This window comes from Melospiza melodia, unplaced genomic scaffold, assembly GCF_035770615.1.
Source record: "Melospiza melodia melodia isolate bMelMel2 unplaced genomic scaffold, bMelMel2.pri scaffold_48, whole genome shotgun sequence".
In the NCBI taxonomy this organism is placed as follows: domain Eukaryota; kingdom Metazoa; phylum Chordata; class Aves; order Passeriformes; family Passerellidae; genus Melospiza; species Melospiza melodia.
Genome location: NW_026948796.1, coordinates 88932 through 102757, shown reverse-complemented (window position 1 = coordinate 102757; position 13826 = coordinate 88932).

The following is a 13826-nucleotide window of genomic DNA, read 5'->3' as shown; positions in this document are numbered from 1 at the left end:
AAATCCTAGCACAAGGCCTACCTAACCCCAACCCTAAGACGAGAAAGGCAAATCAGCCCGGAATTAGGGATGTCCCCAAGGAAAAAGCTGGGGAGGCAGGCATGTTGTGGTACTTTTGTGCTCTTCTTGGGTAGTCCTTCGCAGCTGCTGTGTTCTTGGAACTCAGGGCTTTCTGGTTAAAAGAACCCTAACCCTAGGCGTAACTCAAACCTCATCACTAGGAAGGAAAATCAGCCTATGGTTCGGGATGGTCTCATGGAAATAGCAGTGGAGTCAGCCAAGTTGTGTCACTTTTGCGCTCCCTTTGGGGTGCCTTGAACAGCTGCAGTGTGCCTGGAGGTCTGGGCTTCCTGATTTTGAAAATCCTAGCACAAGGCCTACCTAACCCCAACCCTAAGACGAGAAAGGCAAATCAGCCCGGAATTAGGGATGTCCCCAAGGAAAAAGCTGGGGAGGCAGGCATGTTGTGGTACTTTTCTGCTCTTCTTGGGTAGTCCTTCGCAGCTGCTGTGTTCTTGGAACTCAGGGCTTTCAGGTTAAAAGAACCCTAACCCTAGGCGTAACTCAAACCTCAACGCTAGGAAGGAAAATCAGCCGATGGTTCGGGATGGTCTCATGGAAATAGCAGTGGAGTCAGCCAAGTTGTGTCACTTTTGCGCTCCCCTTGGGGGGCCTTGAACAGCTGCAGTGTGCCTGGAGGTCTGGGCTTCCTGATTTTGAAAATCCTAGCACAAGGCCTACCTAACCCCAACCCTAAGACGAGAAAGGCAAATCAGCCCGGAATTAGGGATGTCCCCAAGGAAAAAGCTGGGGAGGCAGGCATGTTGTGGTACTTTTCTGCTCTTCTTGGGTAGTCCTTCGCAGCTGCTGTGTTCTTGGAACTCAGGGCTTTCTGGTTAAAAGAACCCTAACCCTAGGCGTATCTCAAACCTCAATGCTAGGAAGGAAAATCAGCCTATGGTTTGGGATGGTCTCATGGAAATAGCAGTGGAGTCAGCCAAGTTGTGTCACTTTTGCGCTCCCTTTGGGGTGCCTTTGACAGCTGCTGTGTGCCTGGAGGTCTGGGCTTCCTGATTTTGAAAATCCTAGCACAAGGCCTACCTAACCCCAACCCTAAGACGAGAAAGGCAAATCAGCCCGGAATTAGGGATGTCCCCAAGGAAAAAGCTGGGGAGGCAGGCATGTTGTGGTACTTTTCTGCTCTTCTTGGGTAGTCCTTCACAGCTGCTGTGTTCTTGGAACTCAGGGCTTTCTGGTTAAAAGAACCCTAACCCTAGGCGTATCTCAAACCTCAACGCTAGGAAGGAAAATCGGCCTATGGTTGGGGATGGTCTCATGGAAATAGCAGTGGAGTCAGCCAAGTTGTGTCACTTTTGCGCTCCCCTTGGGGTGCCTTGAACAGCTGAAGTGTGCCTGGAGGTCTGGGCTTCCTGATTTTGAAAATCCTAGCACAACGCCTACCTAACCCCAACCCTAAGACGAGAAAGGCAAATCAGCCCGGAATTAGGGATGTCCCCAAGGAAAAAGCTTTGGAGGCAGGCATGTTGTGGTACTTTTGTGCTCTTCTTGGGTAGTCCTTTGCAGCTGCTGTGTTCTTGGAATTCAGGGCTTTCTGGTTAAAAGAACCCTATCCCTAGGCGTATCTCAAACCTCAACGCTAGGAAGGAAAATCAGCCTATGGTTGGGGATGGTCTCATGGAAATAGCAGTGGAGTCAGCCAAGTTGTGTCACTTTTGCGCTCCCTTTGGGGTGCCTTGAACAGCTGCAGTGTGCCTGGAGGTCTGGGCTTCCTGATTTTGAAAATCCTAGCACAAGGCCTACCTAACCCCAACCCTAAGACGAGAAAGGCAAATCAGCCCGGAATTAGGGATGTCCCCAAGGAAAAAGCTGGGGAGGCAGGCATGTTGTGGTACTTCTGTGCTCTTCTTGGGTAGTCCTTCGCAGCTGCTGTGTTCTTGGAACTCAGGGCTTTCTGGTTAAAAAAACCCTAACCCTAGGCGTATCTCAAACCTCAACGCTAGGAAGGAAAATCAGCCTATGGTTCGGGATGGTCTCATGGAAATAGCAGTGGAGGCAGCCAAGTTGTGTCACTTTTGCGCTCCCCTTGGGATGCCTTTGACAGCTGCTGTGTGCCTGGAGGTCTGGGCTTCCTGATTTTCAAAATCCTAGCACTAGGCCTACCTAACCCCAACCCTAAGACGAGAAAGGCAAATCAGCCCGCAATTAGGGATGTCCCCATGGAAAAAGCTGGAGATGCAGGCATGTTGTGGTACTTTTCTGCTCTTCTTGGGTAGTCCTTCGCAGCTGCTGTGTTCTTGGAACTCAGGGCTTTCTGGTTAAAAGAACCCTAACCCTAGGCGTAACTCAAACCTCAACGCTAGGAAGGAAAATCAGCCTATGGTTCCGGATGGTCTCATGGAAATAGCAGTGGAGTCAGCCAAGTTGTGTCACTTTTGCGCTCCCCTTGGGGTGCCTTGAACAGCTGCAGTGTGCCTGGAGGTCTGGGCTTCCTGATTTTGAAAATCCTAGCACAAGGCCTACCTAACCCCAACCCTAAGACGAGAAAGGCAAATCAGCCCGGAATTAGGGATGTCCCCAAGGAAAAAGCTGGGGAGGCAGGCATGTTGTGGTACTTTTGTGCTCTTCTTGGGTAGTCCTTCGCAGCTGCTGTGTTCTTGGAACTCAGGGCTTTCTGGTTAAAAGAACCCTAACCCTAGGCGTATCTCAAAACTCAACGCTAGGAAGGAAAATCAGCCTATGGTTGGGGATGGTCTCATGGAAATAGCAGTGGAGTCAGCCAAGTTGTGTCACTTTTGCGCTCCCTTTGGGGTGCCTTGAACAGCTGAAGTGTGCCTGGAGGTCTGGGCTTCCTGATTTTGAAAATCCTAGCACAAGGCCTACCTAACCCCAACCCTAAGACGAGAAAGGCAAATCAGCCCGGAATTAGGGATGTCCCCAAGGAAAAAGCTGGAGAGGCAGGCATGTTGTGGTACTTTTGTGCTCTTCTTGTGTACTCATTCACAGCTACTGTGTTCTTGGAACTCAGGGCTTTCTGGTTAAAATTCCCTAACGCTAGGCGAAACTCAAACCTCAACGCTAGGAAGGAAAATCAGCCTATGGTTCGGGATGGTCTCATGGAAATAGCAGTGGAGTCAGCCAAGTTGTGTCACTTTTGCGCTCCCCTTGGGGTGCCTTGAACAGCTGCAGTGTGCCTGGAGGTCTGGGCTTCCTGATTTTGAAAATCCTAGCACAAGACCTACCTAACCCCAACCCTAAGACGAGAAAGGCAAATCAGCCGGGAATTAGGGATGTCCCCAAGGAAAAAGCTGGGGAGGCAGGCATGTTGTGGTACTTCTGTGCTCTTCTTGGGTAGTCCTTCGCAGCTGCTGTGTTCTTGGAACTCAGGGCTTTCTGGTTAAAAGAACCCTAACCCTAGGCGTAACTCAAACCTCAACGCTAGGAAGGAAAATCAGCCTATGGTTCGGGATGGTCTCATGGAAATAGCAGTGGAGTCAGCCAAGTTGTGTCACTTTTGCGCTCCCTTTGGGGTGCCTTGAACAGCTGCAGTGTGCCTGGAGGTCTGGGCTTCCTGATTTTCAAAATCCTAGCACAAGGCCTACCTAACCCCAACCCTAAGACGAGAAAGGCAAATCAGCCCGGAATTAGGGATGTCCCCAAGGAAAAAGCTGGGGAGGCAGGCATGTTGTGGTACTTCTGTGCTCTTCTTGGGTAGTCCTTCGCAGCTGCTGTGTTCTTGGAACTCAGGGCTTTCTGGTTAAAAAAACCCTAACCCTAGGCGTATCTCAAACCTCAACGCTAGGAAGGAAAATCAGCCTATGGTTCGGGATGGTCTCATGGAAATAGCAGTGGAGTCAGCCAAGTTGTGTCACTTTTGCGCTCCCCTTGGGATGCCTTTGACAGCTGCAGTGTGCCTGGAGGTCTGGGCTTCCTGATTTTGAAAATCCTAGCACTAGGCCTACCTAACCCCAACCCTAAGACGAGAAAGGCAAATCAGCCCGGAATTAGGGATGTCCCCAAGGAAAAAGCTGGAGAGGCAGGCATGTTGTGGTACTTTTCTGCTCTTCTTGGGTAGTCCTTCGCAGCTGCTGTGTTCTTGGAACTCAGGGCTTTCTGGTTAAAAGAACCCTAACCCTAGGCGTAACTCAAACCTCAACGCTAGGAAGGAAAATCAGCCTATGGTTCGGGATGGTCTCATGGAAATAGCAGTGGAGTCAGCCAAGTTGTGTCACTTTTGCGCTCCCCTTGGGGTGCCTTGAACAGCTGCAGTGTGCCTGGAGGTCTGGGCTTCCTGATTTTGAAAATCCTAGCACAAGGCCTACCTAACCCCAACCCTAAGACGAGAAAGGCAAATCAGCCCGGAATTAGGGATGTCCCCAAGGAAAAAGCTGGGGAGGCAGGCATGTTGTGGTACTTTTCTGCTCTTCTTGGGTAGTCCTTCGCAGCTGCTGTGTTCCTGGAACTCAGGGCTTTCTGGTTAAAAGAACCCTAACCCTAGGCGTATCTCAAACCTCAACGCTAGGAAGGAAAATCAGCCTATGGTTCGGGATGGTCTCATGGAAATAGCAGTGGAGTCAGCCAAGTTGTGTCACTTTTGCGCTCCCTTTGGGGTGCCTTGAACAGCTGCAGTGTGCCTGGAGGTCTGGGCTTCCTGATTTTGAAAATCCTAGCACAAGGCCTACCTAACCCCAACCCTAAGACGAGAAAGGCAAATCAGCCCGGAATTAGGGATGTCCCCAAGGAAAAAGCTGGGGAGGCAGGCATGTTGTGGTACTTTTGTGCTCTTCTTGGGTAGTCCTTCGCAGCTGCTGTGTTCTTGGAACTCAGGGCTTTCTGGTTAAAAGAACCCTAACCCTAGGCGTAACTCAAACCTCAACGCTAGGAAGGAAAATCAGCCTATGGTTCGGGATGGTCTCATGGAAATAGCAGTGGAGTCAGCCAAGTTGTGTCACTTTTGCGCTCCCCTTGGGGGGCCTTGAACAGCTGAAGTGTGCCTGGAGGTCTGGGCTTCCTGATTTTGAAAATCCTAGCACAAGGCCTACCTAACCCCAACCCTAAGACGAGAAAGGCAAATCAGCCCGGAATTAGGGATGTCCCCAAGGAAAAAGCTGGGGAGGCAGGCATGTTGTGGTACTTCTGTGCTCTTCTTGGGTAGTCCTTCGCAGCTGCTGTGTTCTTGGAACTCAGGGCTTTCTGGTTAAAAAAACCCTAACCCTAGGCGTATCTCAAACCTCAACGCTAGGAAGGAAAATCAGCCTATGGTTCGGGATGGTCTCATGGAAATAGCAGTGGAGTCAGCCAAGTTGTGTCACTTTTGCGCTCCCCTTGGGATGCCTTTGACAGCTGCAGTGTGCCTGGAGGTCTGGGCTTCCTGATTTTGAAAATCCTAGCACTAGGCCTACCTAACCCCAACCCTAAGACGAGAAAGGCAAATCAGCCCGGAATTAGGGATGTCCCCAAGGAAAAAGCTGGAGAGGCAGGCATGTTGTGGTACTTTTCTGCTCTTCTTGGGTAGTCCTTGGCAGCTGCTGTGTTCTTGGAACTCAGGGCTTTCTGGTTAAAAGAACCCTAACCCTAGGCGTAACTCAAACCTCAACACTAGGAAGGAAAATCAGCCTATGGTTCGGGATGGTCTCATGGAAATAGCAGTGGAGTCAGCCAAGTTGTGTCACTTTTGCGCTCCCCTTGGGGTGCGTTGAACAGCTGCAGTGTGCCTGGAGCACAGGGCTTCCAGGTTTCAAAAATCCTAGGCCTAGGCCTAAGCCTAACACTAACCCTGGGAAGGTAAATCAGCCTGGTGTTAGGCTTCTTGCCAAGGAAAAAGCCGTCAAAGCAGCCATGTTGTGGCACTTTTGCACTCCCTTTTGGATGCCTTTCACAGCTCCAGTGTGCCTGGAGGTCTGGGCTTCCTGATTTTCAAAATCCTAGCACTAGGCCTACCTAACCCCAACCCTAAGACGAGAAAGGCAAATCAGCCCGGAATTAGGGATGTCCGCAAGGAAAAAGCTGTGGAGGCAGGCATGTTGTGGTACTTTTGTGCTCTTCTTGGGTAGTCATTCGCAGCTGCTGTGTTCTTGGAACTCAAGGCTTTCTGGTTAAAAGGACACTAACCCTAGGCCTAACTCAAACCTCAACGCTAGGAAGGAAAATCAGCCTATGGTTCGGGATGGTCTCATGGAAATAGCAGTGGAGGCAGCCAAGTTGTGTCACTTTTGCGCTCCCCTTGGGGTGCGTTGAACAGCTGCAGTGTGCCTGGAGCACAGGGCTTCCAGGTATAAAAATCCTAGGCCTAGGCCTAAGCCTAACACTAACGCTGGGAAGGTAAATCAGCCTGGTGTTAGGCTTCTTGCCAAGGAAAAATCCGTGAAAGCAGCCACGTTGTGGCACTTTTGCACTCCCTTTTGGATGCCTTTCACAGCTCCAGTGTGCCTGGAGGTCTGGGCTTCCTGATTTTCAAAATCCTAGCACTAGGCCTACCTAACCCCAACCCTAAGACGAGAATGGCAAATCAGCCCGGAATTAGGGATGTCCCCAAGGAAAAAGCTGTGGACGCAGGCATGTTGTGGTACTTTTGTGCTCTTCTTGGGTAGTCCTTCGCAGCTGCTGTGTTCTTGGAACTCAGGGCTTTCTGGTTAAAAGGACACTAACCCTAGGCCTAACTCAAACCTCAACACTAGGAAGGAAAATCAGCCCATGGTTCGGGATGGTCTCATGGAAATAGCAGTGGAGTCAGCCAAGTTGTGTCACTTTTGCGCTCCCCTTGGGGTGCCTTGAACAGCTGCAGTGTGCCTGGAGGTCTGGGCTTCCTGATTTTGAAAATCCTAGCACAAGGCCTACCTAACCCCAACCCTAAGACGAGAAAGGCAAATCAGCCCGGAATTAGGGATGTCCCCAAGGAAAAAGCTGGGGAGGCAGGCATGTTGTGGTACTTTTGTGCTCTTCTTGGGTAGTCCTTCGCAGCTGCTGTGTTCTTGGAACTCAGGGCTTTCTGGTTAAAAAAACCCTAACCCTAGGCGTATCTCAAACCTCAACGCTAGGAAGGAAAATCAGCCTATGGTTCGGGATGGTCTCATGGAAATAGCAGTGGAGTCAGCCAAGTTGTGTCACTTTTGCGCTCCCCTTGGGATGCCTTTGACAGCTGCAGTGTGCCTGGAGGTCTGGGCTTCCTGATTTTGAAAATCCTAGCACTAGGCCTACCTAACCCCAACCCTAAGACGAGAAAGGCAAATCAGCCCGGAATTAGGGATGTCCCCAAGGAAAAAGCTGGAGAGGCAGGCATGTTGTGGTACTTTTCTGCTCTTCTTGGGTAGTCCTTCGCAGCTGCTGTGTTCTTGGAACTCAGGGCTTTCTGGTTAAAAGAACCCTAACCCTAGGCGTAACTCAAACCTCAACGCTAGGAAGGAAAATCAGCCTATGGTTCGGGATGGTCTCATGGAAATAGCAGTGGAGTCAGCCAAGTTGTGTCACTTTTGCGCTCCCCTTGGGGTGCCTTGAACAGCTGCAGTGTGCCTGGAGGTCTGGGCTTCCTGATTTTGAAAATCCTAGCACAAGGCCTACCTAACCCCAACCCTAAGACGAGAAAGGCAAATCAGCCCGGAATTAGGGATGTCCCCAAGGAAAAAGCTGGGGAGGCAGGCATGTTGTGGTACTTTTCTGCTCTTCTTGGGTAGTCCTTCGCAGCTGCTGTGTTCCTGGAACTCAGGGCTTTCTGGTTAAAAGAACCCTAACCCTAGGCGTATCTCAAACCTCAACGCTAGGAAGGAAAATCAGCCTATGGTTGGGGATGGTCTCATGGAAATAGCAGTGGAGTCAGCCAAGTTGTGTCACTTTTGCGCTCCCTTTGGGGTGCCTTGAACAGCTGCAGTGTGCCTGGAGGTCTGGGCTTCCTGATTTTGAAAATCCTAGCACAAGGCCTACCTAACCCCAACCCTAAGACGAGAAAGGCAAATCAGCCCGGAATTAGGGATGTCCCCAAGGAAAAAGCTGGGGAGGCAGGCATGTTGTGGTACTTTTCTGCTCTTCTTGGGTAGTCCTTTGCAGCTGCTGTGTTCTTGGAACTCAGGGCTTTCTGGTTAAAAGAACCCTAACCCTAGGCGTAACTCAAACCTCAACGCTAGGAAGGAAAATCAGCCTATGGTTCGGGATGGTCTCATGGAAATAGCAGTGGAGTCAGCCAAGTTGTGTCACTTTTGCGCTCCCCTTGGGGGGCCTTGAACAGCTGAAGTGTGCCTGGAGGTCTGGGCTTCCTGATTTTGAAAATCCTAGCACAAGGCCTACCTAACCCCAACCCTAAGACGAGAAAGGCAAATCAGCCCGGAATTAGGGATGTCCCCAAGGAAAAAGCTGGAGAGGCAGGCATGTTGTGGTACTTTTCTGCTCTTCTTGGGTAGTCCTTCGCAGCTGCTGTGTTCTTGGAACTCAGGGCTTTCTGGTTAAAAGAACCCTAACCCTAGGCGTAACTCAAACCTCAACGCTAGGAAGGAAAATCAGCCTATGGTTCGGGATGGTCTCATGGAAATAGCAGTGGAGTCAGCCAAGTTGTGTCACTTTTGCGCTCCCTTTGGGGTGCCTTGAACAGCTGCAGTGTGCCTGGAGGTCTGGGCTTCCTGATTTTGAAAATCCTAGCACAAGGCCTACCTAACCCCAACCCTAAGACGAGAAAGGCAAATCAGCCCGGAATTAGGGATGTCCCCAAGGAAAAAGCTGGGGAGGCAGGCATGTTGTGGTACTTCTGTGCTCTTCTTGGGTAGTCCTTCGCAGCTGCTGTGTTCTTGGAACTCAGGGCTTTCTGGTTAAAAAAACCCTAACCCTAGGCGTATCTCAAACCTCAACGCTAGGAAGGAAAATCAGCCTATGGTTCGGGATGGTCTCATGGAAATAGCAGTGGAGTCAGCCAAGTTGTGTCACTTTTGCGCTCCCCTTGGGATGCCTTTGACAGCTGCAGTGTGCCTGGAGGTCTGGGCTTCCTGATTTTGAAAATCCTAGCACTAGGCCTACCTAACCCCAGCCCTAAGACGAGAAAGGCAAATCAGCCCGGAATTAGGGATGTCCCCAAGGAAAAAGCTGGAGAGGCAGGCATGTTGTGGTACTTTTCTGCTCTTCTTGGGTAGTCCTTCGCAGCTGCTGTGTTCTTGGAACTCAGGGCTTTCTGGTTAAAAGAACCCTAACCCTAGGCGTAACTCAAACCTCAACACTAGGAAGGAAAATCAGCCTATGGTTCGGGATGGTCTCATGGAAATAGCAGTGGAGTCAGCCAAGTTGTGTCACTTTTGCGCTCCCGTTGGGGTGCATTGAACAGCTGCAGTGTGCCTGGAGCACAGGGCTTCCAGGTTTTAAAAATCCTAGGCCTAGTCCTAAGCCTAACACTAACGCTGGGAAGGTAAATCAGCCTGGTGTTAGGCTTCTTGCCAAGGAAAAAGCCGTGAAAGCAGCCATGTTGTGGCACTTTTGCACTCCCTTTTGGATGCCTTTCACAGCTCCAGTGTGCCTGGAGGTCTGGGCTTCCTGATTTTCAAAATCCTAGCACTAGGCCTACCTAACCCCAACCCTAAGACGAGAAAGGCAAATCAGCCCGGAATTAGGGATGTCCCCAAGGAAAAAGCTGGGGAGGCAGGCATGTTGTGGTACTTTTGTGCTCTTCTTGGGTAGTCCTTCGCAGCTGCTGTGATCTTGGAATTCAGGGCTTTCTGGTTAAAAGAACCCTAACCCTAGGCGTATCTCAAACCTCAATGCTAGGAAGGAAAATCAGCCTATGGTTCGGGATGGTCTCATGGAAATAGCAGTGGAGTCAGCCAAGTTGTGTCACTTTTGCGCTCCCTTTGGGGTGCCTTGAACAGCTGCAGTGTGCCTGGAGGTCTGGGCTTCCTGATTTTGAAAATCCTAGCACAAGGCCTACCTAACCCCAACCCTAAGACGAGAAAGGCAAATCAGCCCGGAATTAGGGATGTCCCCAAGGAAAAAGCTGGGGAGGCAGGCATGTTGTGGTACTTTTCTGCTCTTCTTGGGTAGTCCTTCGCAGCTGCTGTGTTCTTGGAACTCAGGGCTTTCTGGTTAAAAGAACCCTAACCCTAGGCGTATCTCAAAACTCAACGCTAGGAAGGAAAATCAGCCTATGGTTCGGGATGGTCTCATGGAAATAGCAGTGGAGGCAGCCAAGTTGTGTCACTTTTGCGCTCCCCTTGGGGTGCCTTGAACAGCTGCAGTGTGCCTGGAGGTCTGGGCTTCCTGATTTTGAAAATCCTAGCACAAGGCCTACCTAACCCCAACCCTAAGACGAGAAAGGCAAATCAGCCCGGAATTAGGGATGTCCCCAAGGAAATAGCTGGGGAGGCAGGCATGTTGTGGTACTTTTCTGCTCTTCTTGGGTAGTCCTTCGCAGCTGCTGTGTTCTTGGAACTCAGGGCTTTCTGGTTAAAAGAACCCTAACCCTAGGTGTATCTCAAACCTCAATGCTAGGAAGGAAAATCAGCCTATGGTTCGGGATGGTCTCATGGAAATAGCAGTGGAGTCAGCCAAGTTGTGTCACTTTTGCGCTCCCTTTGGGGTGCCTTTGACAGCTGCTGTGTGCCTGGAGGTCTGGGCTTCCTGATTTTGAAAATCCTAGCACAAGGCCTACCTAACCCCAACCCTAAGACGAGAAAGGCAAATCAGCCCGGAATTAGGGATGTCCCCAAGGAAAAAGCTGGGGAGGCAGGCATGTTGTGGTACTTTTCTGCTCTTCTTGGGTAGTCCTTCGCAGCTGCTGTGTTCTTGGAACTCAGGGCTTTCTGGTTAAAAGAACCCTAACCCTAGGCGTATCTCAAACCTCAACGCTAGGAAGGAAAATCAGCCTATGGTTCCGGATGGTCTCATGGAAATAGCAGTGGAGTCAGCCAAGTTGTGTCACTTTTGCGCTCCCCTTGGGGTGCCTTGAACAGCTGCAGTGTGCCTGGAGGTCTGGGCTTCCTGATTTTGAAAATCCTAGCACAAGGCCTACCTAACCCCAACCCTAAGACGAGAAAGGCAAATCAGCCCGGAATTAGGGATGTCCCCAAGGAAAAAGCTGGAGAGGCAGGCATGTTGTGGTACTTTTCTGCTCTTCTTGGGTAGTCCTTCGCAGCTGCTGTGTTCTTGGAACTCAGGGCTTTCTGGTTAAAAGAACCCTAACCCTAGGCCTATCTCAAAACTCAACGCTAGGAAGGAAAATCAGCCTATGGTTCGGGATGGTCTCATGGAAATAGCAGTGGAGTCAGCCAAGTTGTGTCACTTTTGCGCTCCCCTTGGGGGGCCTTGAACAGCTGCAGTGTGCCTGGAGGTCTGGGCTTCTTGATTTTCAAAATCCTAGCACAAGGCCTACCTAACCCCAGCCCTAAGACGAGAAAGGCAAATCAGCCCGGAATTAGGGATGTCCCCAAGGAAAAAGCTGGGGAGGCAGGCATGTTGTGGTACTTTTGTGCTCTTCTTGGGTAGTCCTTCGCAGCTGCTGTGATCTTGGAATTCAGGGCTTTCTGGTTAAAAGAACCCTAACCCTAGGCGTATCTCAAACCTCAATGCTAGGAAGGAAAATCAGCCTATGGTTCGGGATGGTCTCATGGAAATAGCAGTGGAGTCAGCCAAGTTGTGTCACTTTTGCGCTCCCTTTGGGGTGCCTTGAACAGCTGCAGTGTGCCTGGAGGTCTGGGCTTCCTGATTTTGAAAATCCTAGCACAAGGCCTACCTAACCCCAACCCTAAGACGAGAAAGGCAAATCAGCCCGGAATTAGGGATGTCCCCAAGGAAAAAGCTGGGGAGGCAGGCATGTTGTGGTACTTTTCTGCTCTTCTTGGGTAGTCCTTCGCAGCTGCTGTGTTCTTGGAACTCAGGGCTTTCTGGTTAAAAGAACCCTAACCCTAGGCGTATCTCAAAACTCAACGCTAGGAAGGAAAATCAGCCTATGGTTCGGGATGGTCTCATGGAAATAGCAGTGGAGGCAGCCAAGTTGTGTCACTTTTGCGCTCCCCTTGGGGTGCCTTGAACAGCTGCAGTGTGCCTGGAGGTCTGGGCTTCCTGATTTTGAAAATCCTAGCACAAGGCCTACCTAACCCCAACCCTAAGACGAGAAAGGCAAATCAGCCCGGAATTAGGGATGTCCCCAAGGAAATAGCTGGGGAGGCAGGCATGTTGTGGTACTTTTCTGCTCTTCTTGGGTAGTCCTTCGCAGCTGCTGTGTTCTTGGAACTCAGGGCTTTCTGGTTAAAAGAACCCTAACCCTAGGTGTATCTCAAACCTCAATGCTAGGAAGGAAAATCAGCCTATGGTTCGGGATGGTCTCATGGAAATAGCAGTGGAGTCAGCCAAGTTGTGTCACTTTTGCGCTCCCTTTGGGGTGCCTTTGACAGCTGCTGTGTGCCTGGAGGTCTGGGCTTCCTGATTTTGAAAATCCTAGCACAAGGCCTACCTAACCCCAACCCTAAGACGAGAAAGGCAAATCAGCCCGGAATTAGGGATGTCCCCAAGGAAAAAGCTGGGGAGGCAGGCATGTTGTGGTACTTTTCTGCTCTTCTTGGGTAGTCCTTCGCAGCTGCTGTGTTCTTGGAACTCAGGGCTTTCTGGGTTAAGAACCCTAACCCTAGGCGTATCTCAAACCTCAACGCTAGGAAGGAAAATCAGCCTATGGTTTAGGATGGTCTCATGGAAATAGCAGTGGAGTCAGCCAAGTTGTGTCACTTTTGCGCTCCCCTTGGGGTGCCTTGAACAGCTGCAGTGTGCCTGGAGGTCTGGGCTTCCTGATTTTGAAAATCCTAGCACAAGGCCTACCTAACTCCAACCCTAAGACGAGAAAGGCAAATCAGCCCGGAATTAGGGATGTCCCCAAGGAAAAAGCTGGAGAGGCAGGCATGTTGTGGTACTTTTCTGCTCTTCTTGGGTAGTCCTTCGCAGCTGCTGTGTTCTTGGAACTCAGGGCTTTCTGGTTAAAAGAACCCTAACCCTAGGCGTATCTCAAAACTCAACGCTAGGAAGGAAAATCAGCCTATGGTTCGGGATGGTCTCATGGAAATAGCAGTGGAGTCAGCCAAGTTGTGTCACTTTTGCGCTCCCTTTGGGGTGCCTTGAACAGCTGTAGTGTGCCTGGAGGTCTGGGCTTCCTGATTTTGAAAATCCTAGCACAAGGCCTACCTAACCCCAACCCTAAGACGAGAAAGGCAAATCAGCCCGGAATTAGGGATGTCCCCAAGGAAAAAGCTGGGGAGGCAGGCATGTTGTGGTACTTTTGTGCTCTTCTTGGGTACTCATTCACAGCTGCTGTGTTCTTGGAACTCAGGGCTTTCTGGTTAAAAGAACCCTAACCCTAGGCGTATCTCAAACCTCAACGCTAGGAAGGAAAATCAGCCTATGGTTCGGGATGGTCTCATGGAAATAGCAGTGGAGTCAGCCAAGTTGTGTCACTTTTGCGCTCCCTTTGGGGTGCCTTGAACAGCTGCAGTGTGCCTGGAGGTCTGGGCTTCCTGATTTTGAAAATCCTAGCACAAGGCCTACCTAACCCCAACCCTAAGACGAGAAAGGCAAATCAGCCCGGAATTAGGGATGTCCCCAAGGAAAAAGCTGGGGAGGCAGGCATGTTGTGGTACTTTTCTGCTCTTCTTGGGTAGTCCTTCGCAGCTGCTGTGTTCTTGGAACTCAGGGCTTTCTGGTTAAAAGAACCCTAACCCTAGGCGTATCTCAAAACTCAACGCTAGGAAGGAAAATCAGCCTATGGTTCGGGATGGTCTCATGGAAATAGCAGTGGAGGCAGCCAAGTTGTGTCACTTTTGCGCTCCCCTTGGGGTGCCTTGAACAGCTGCAGTGTGCCT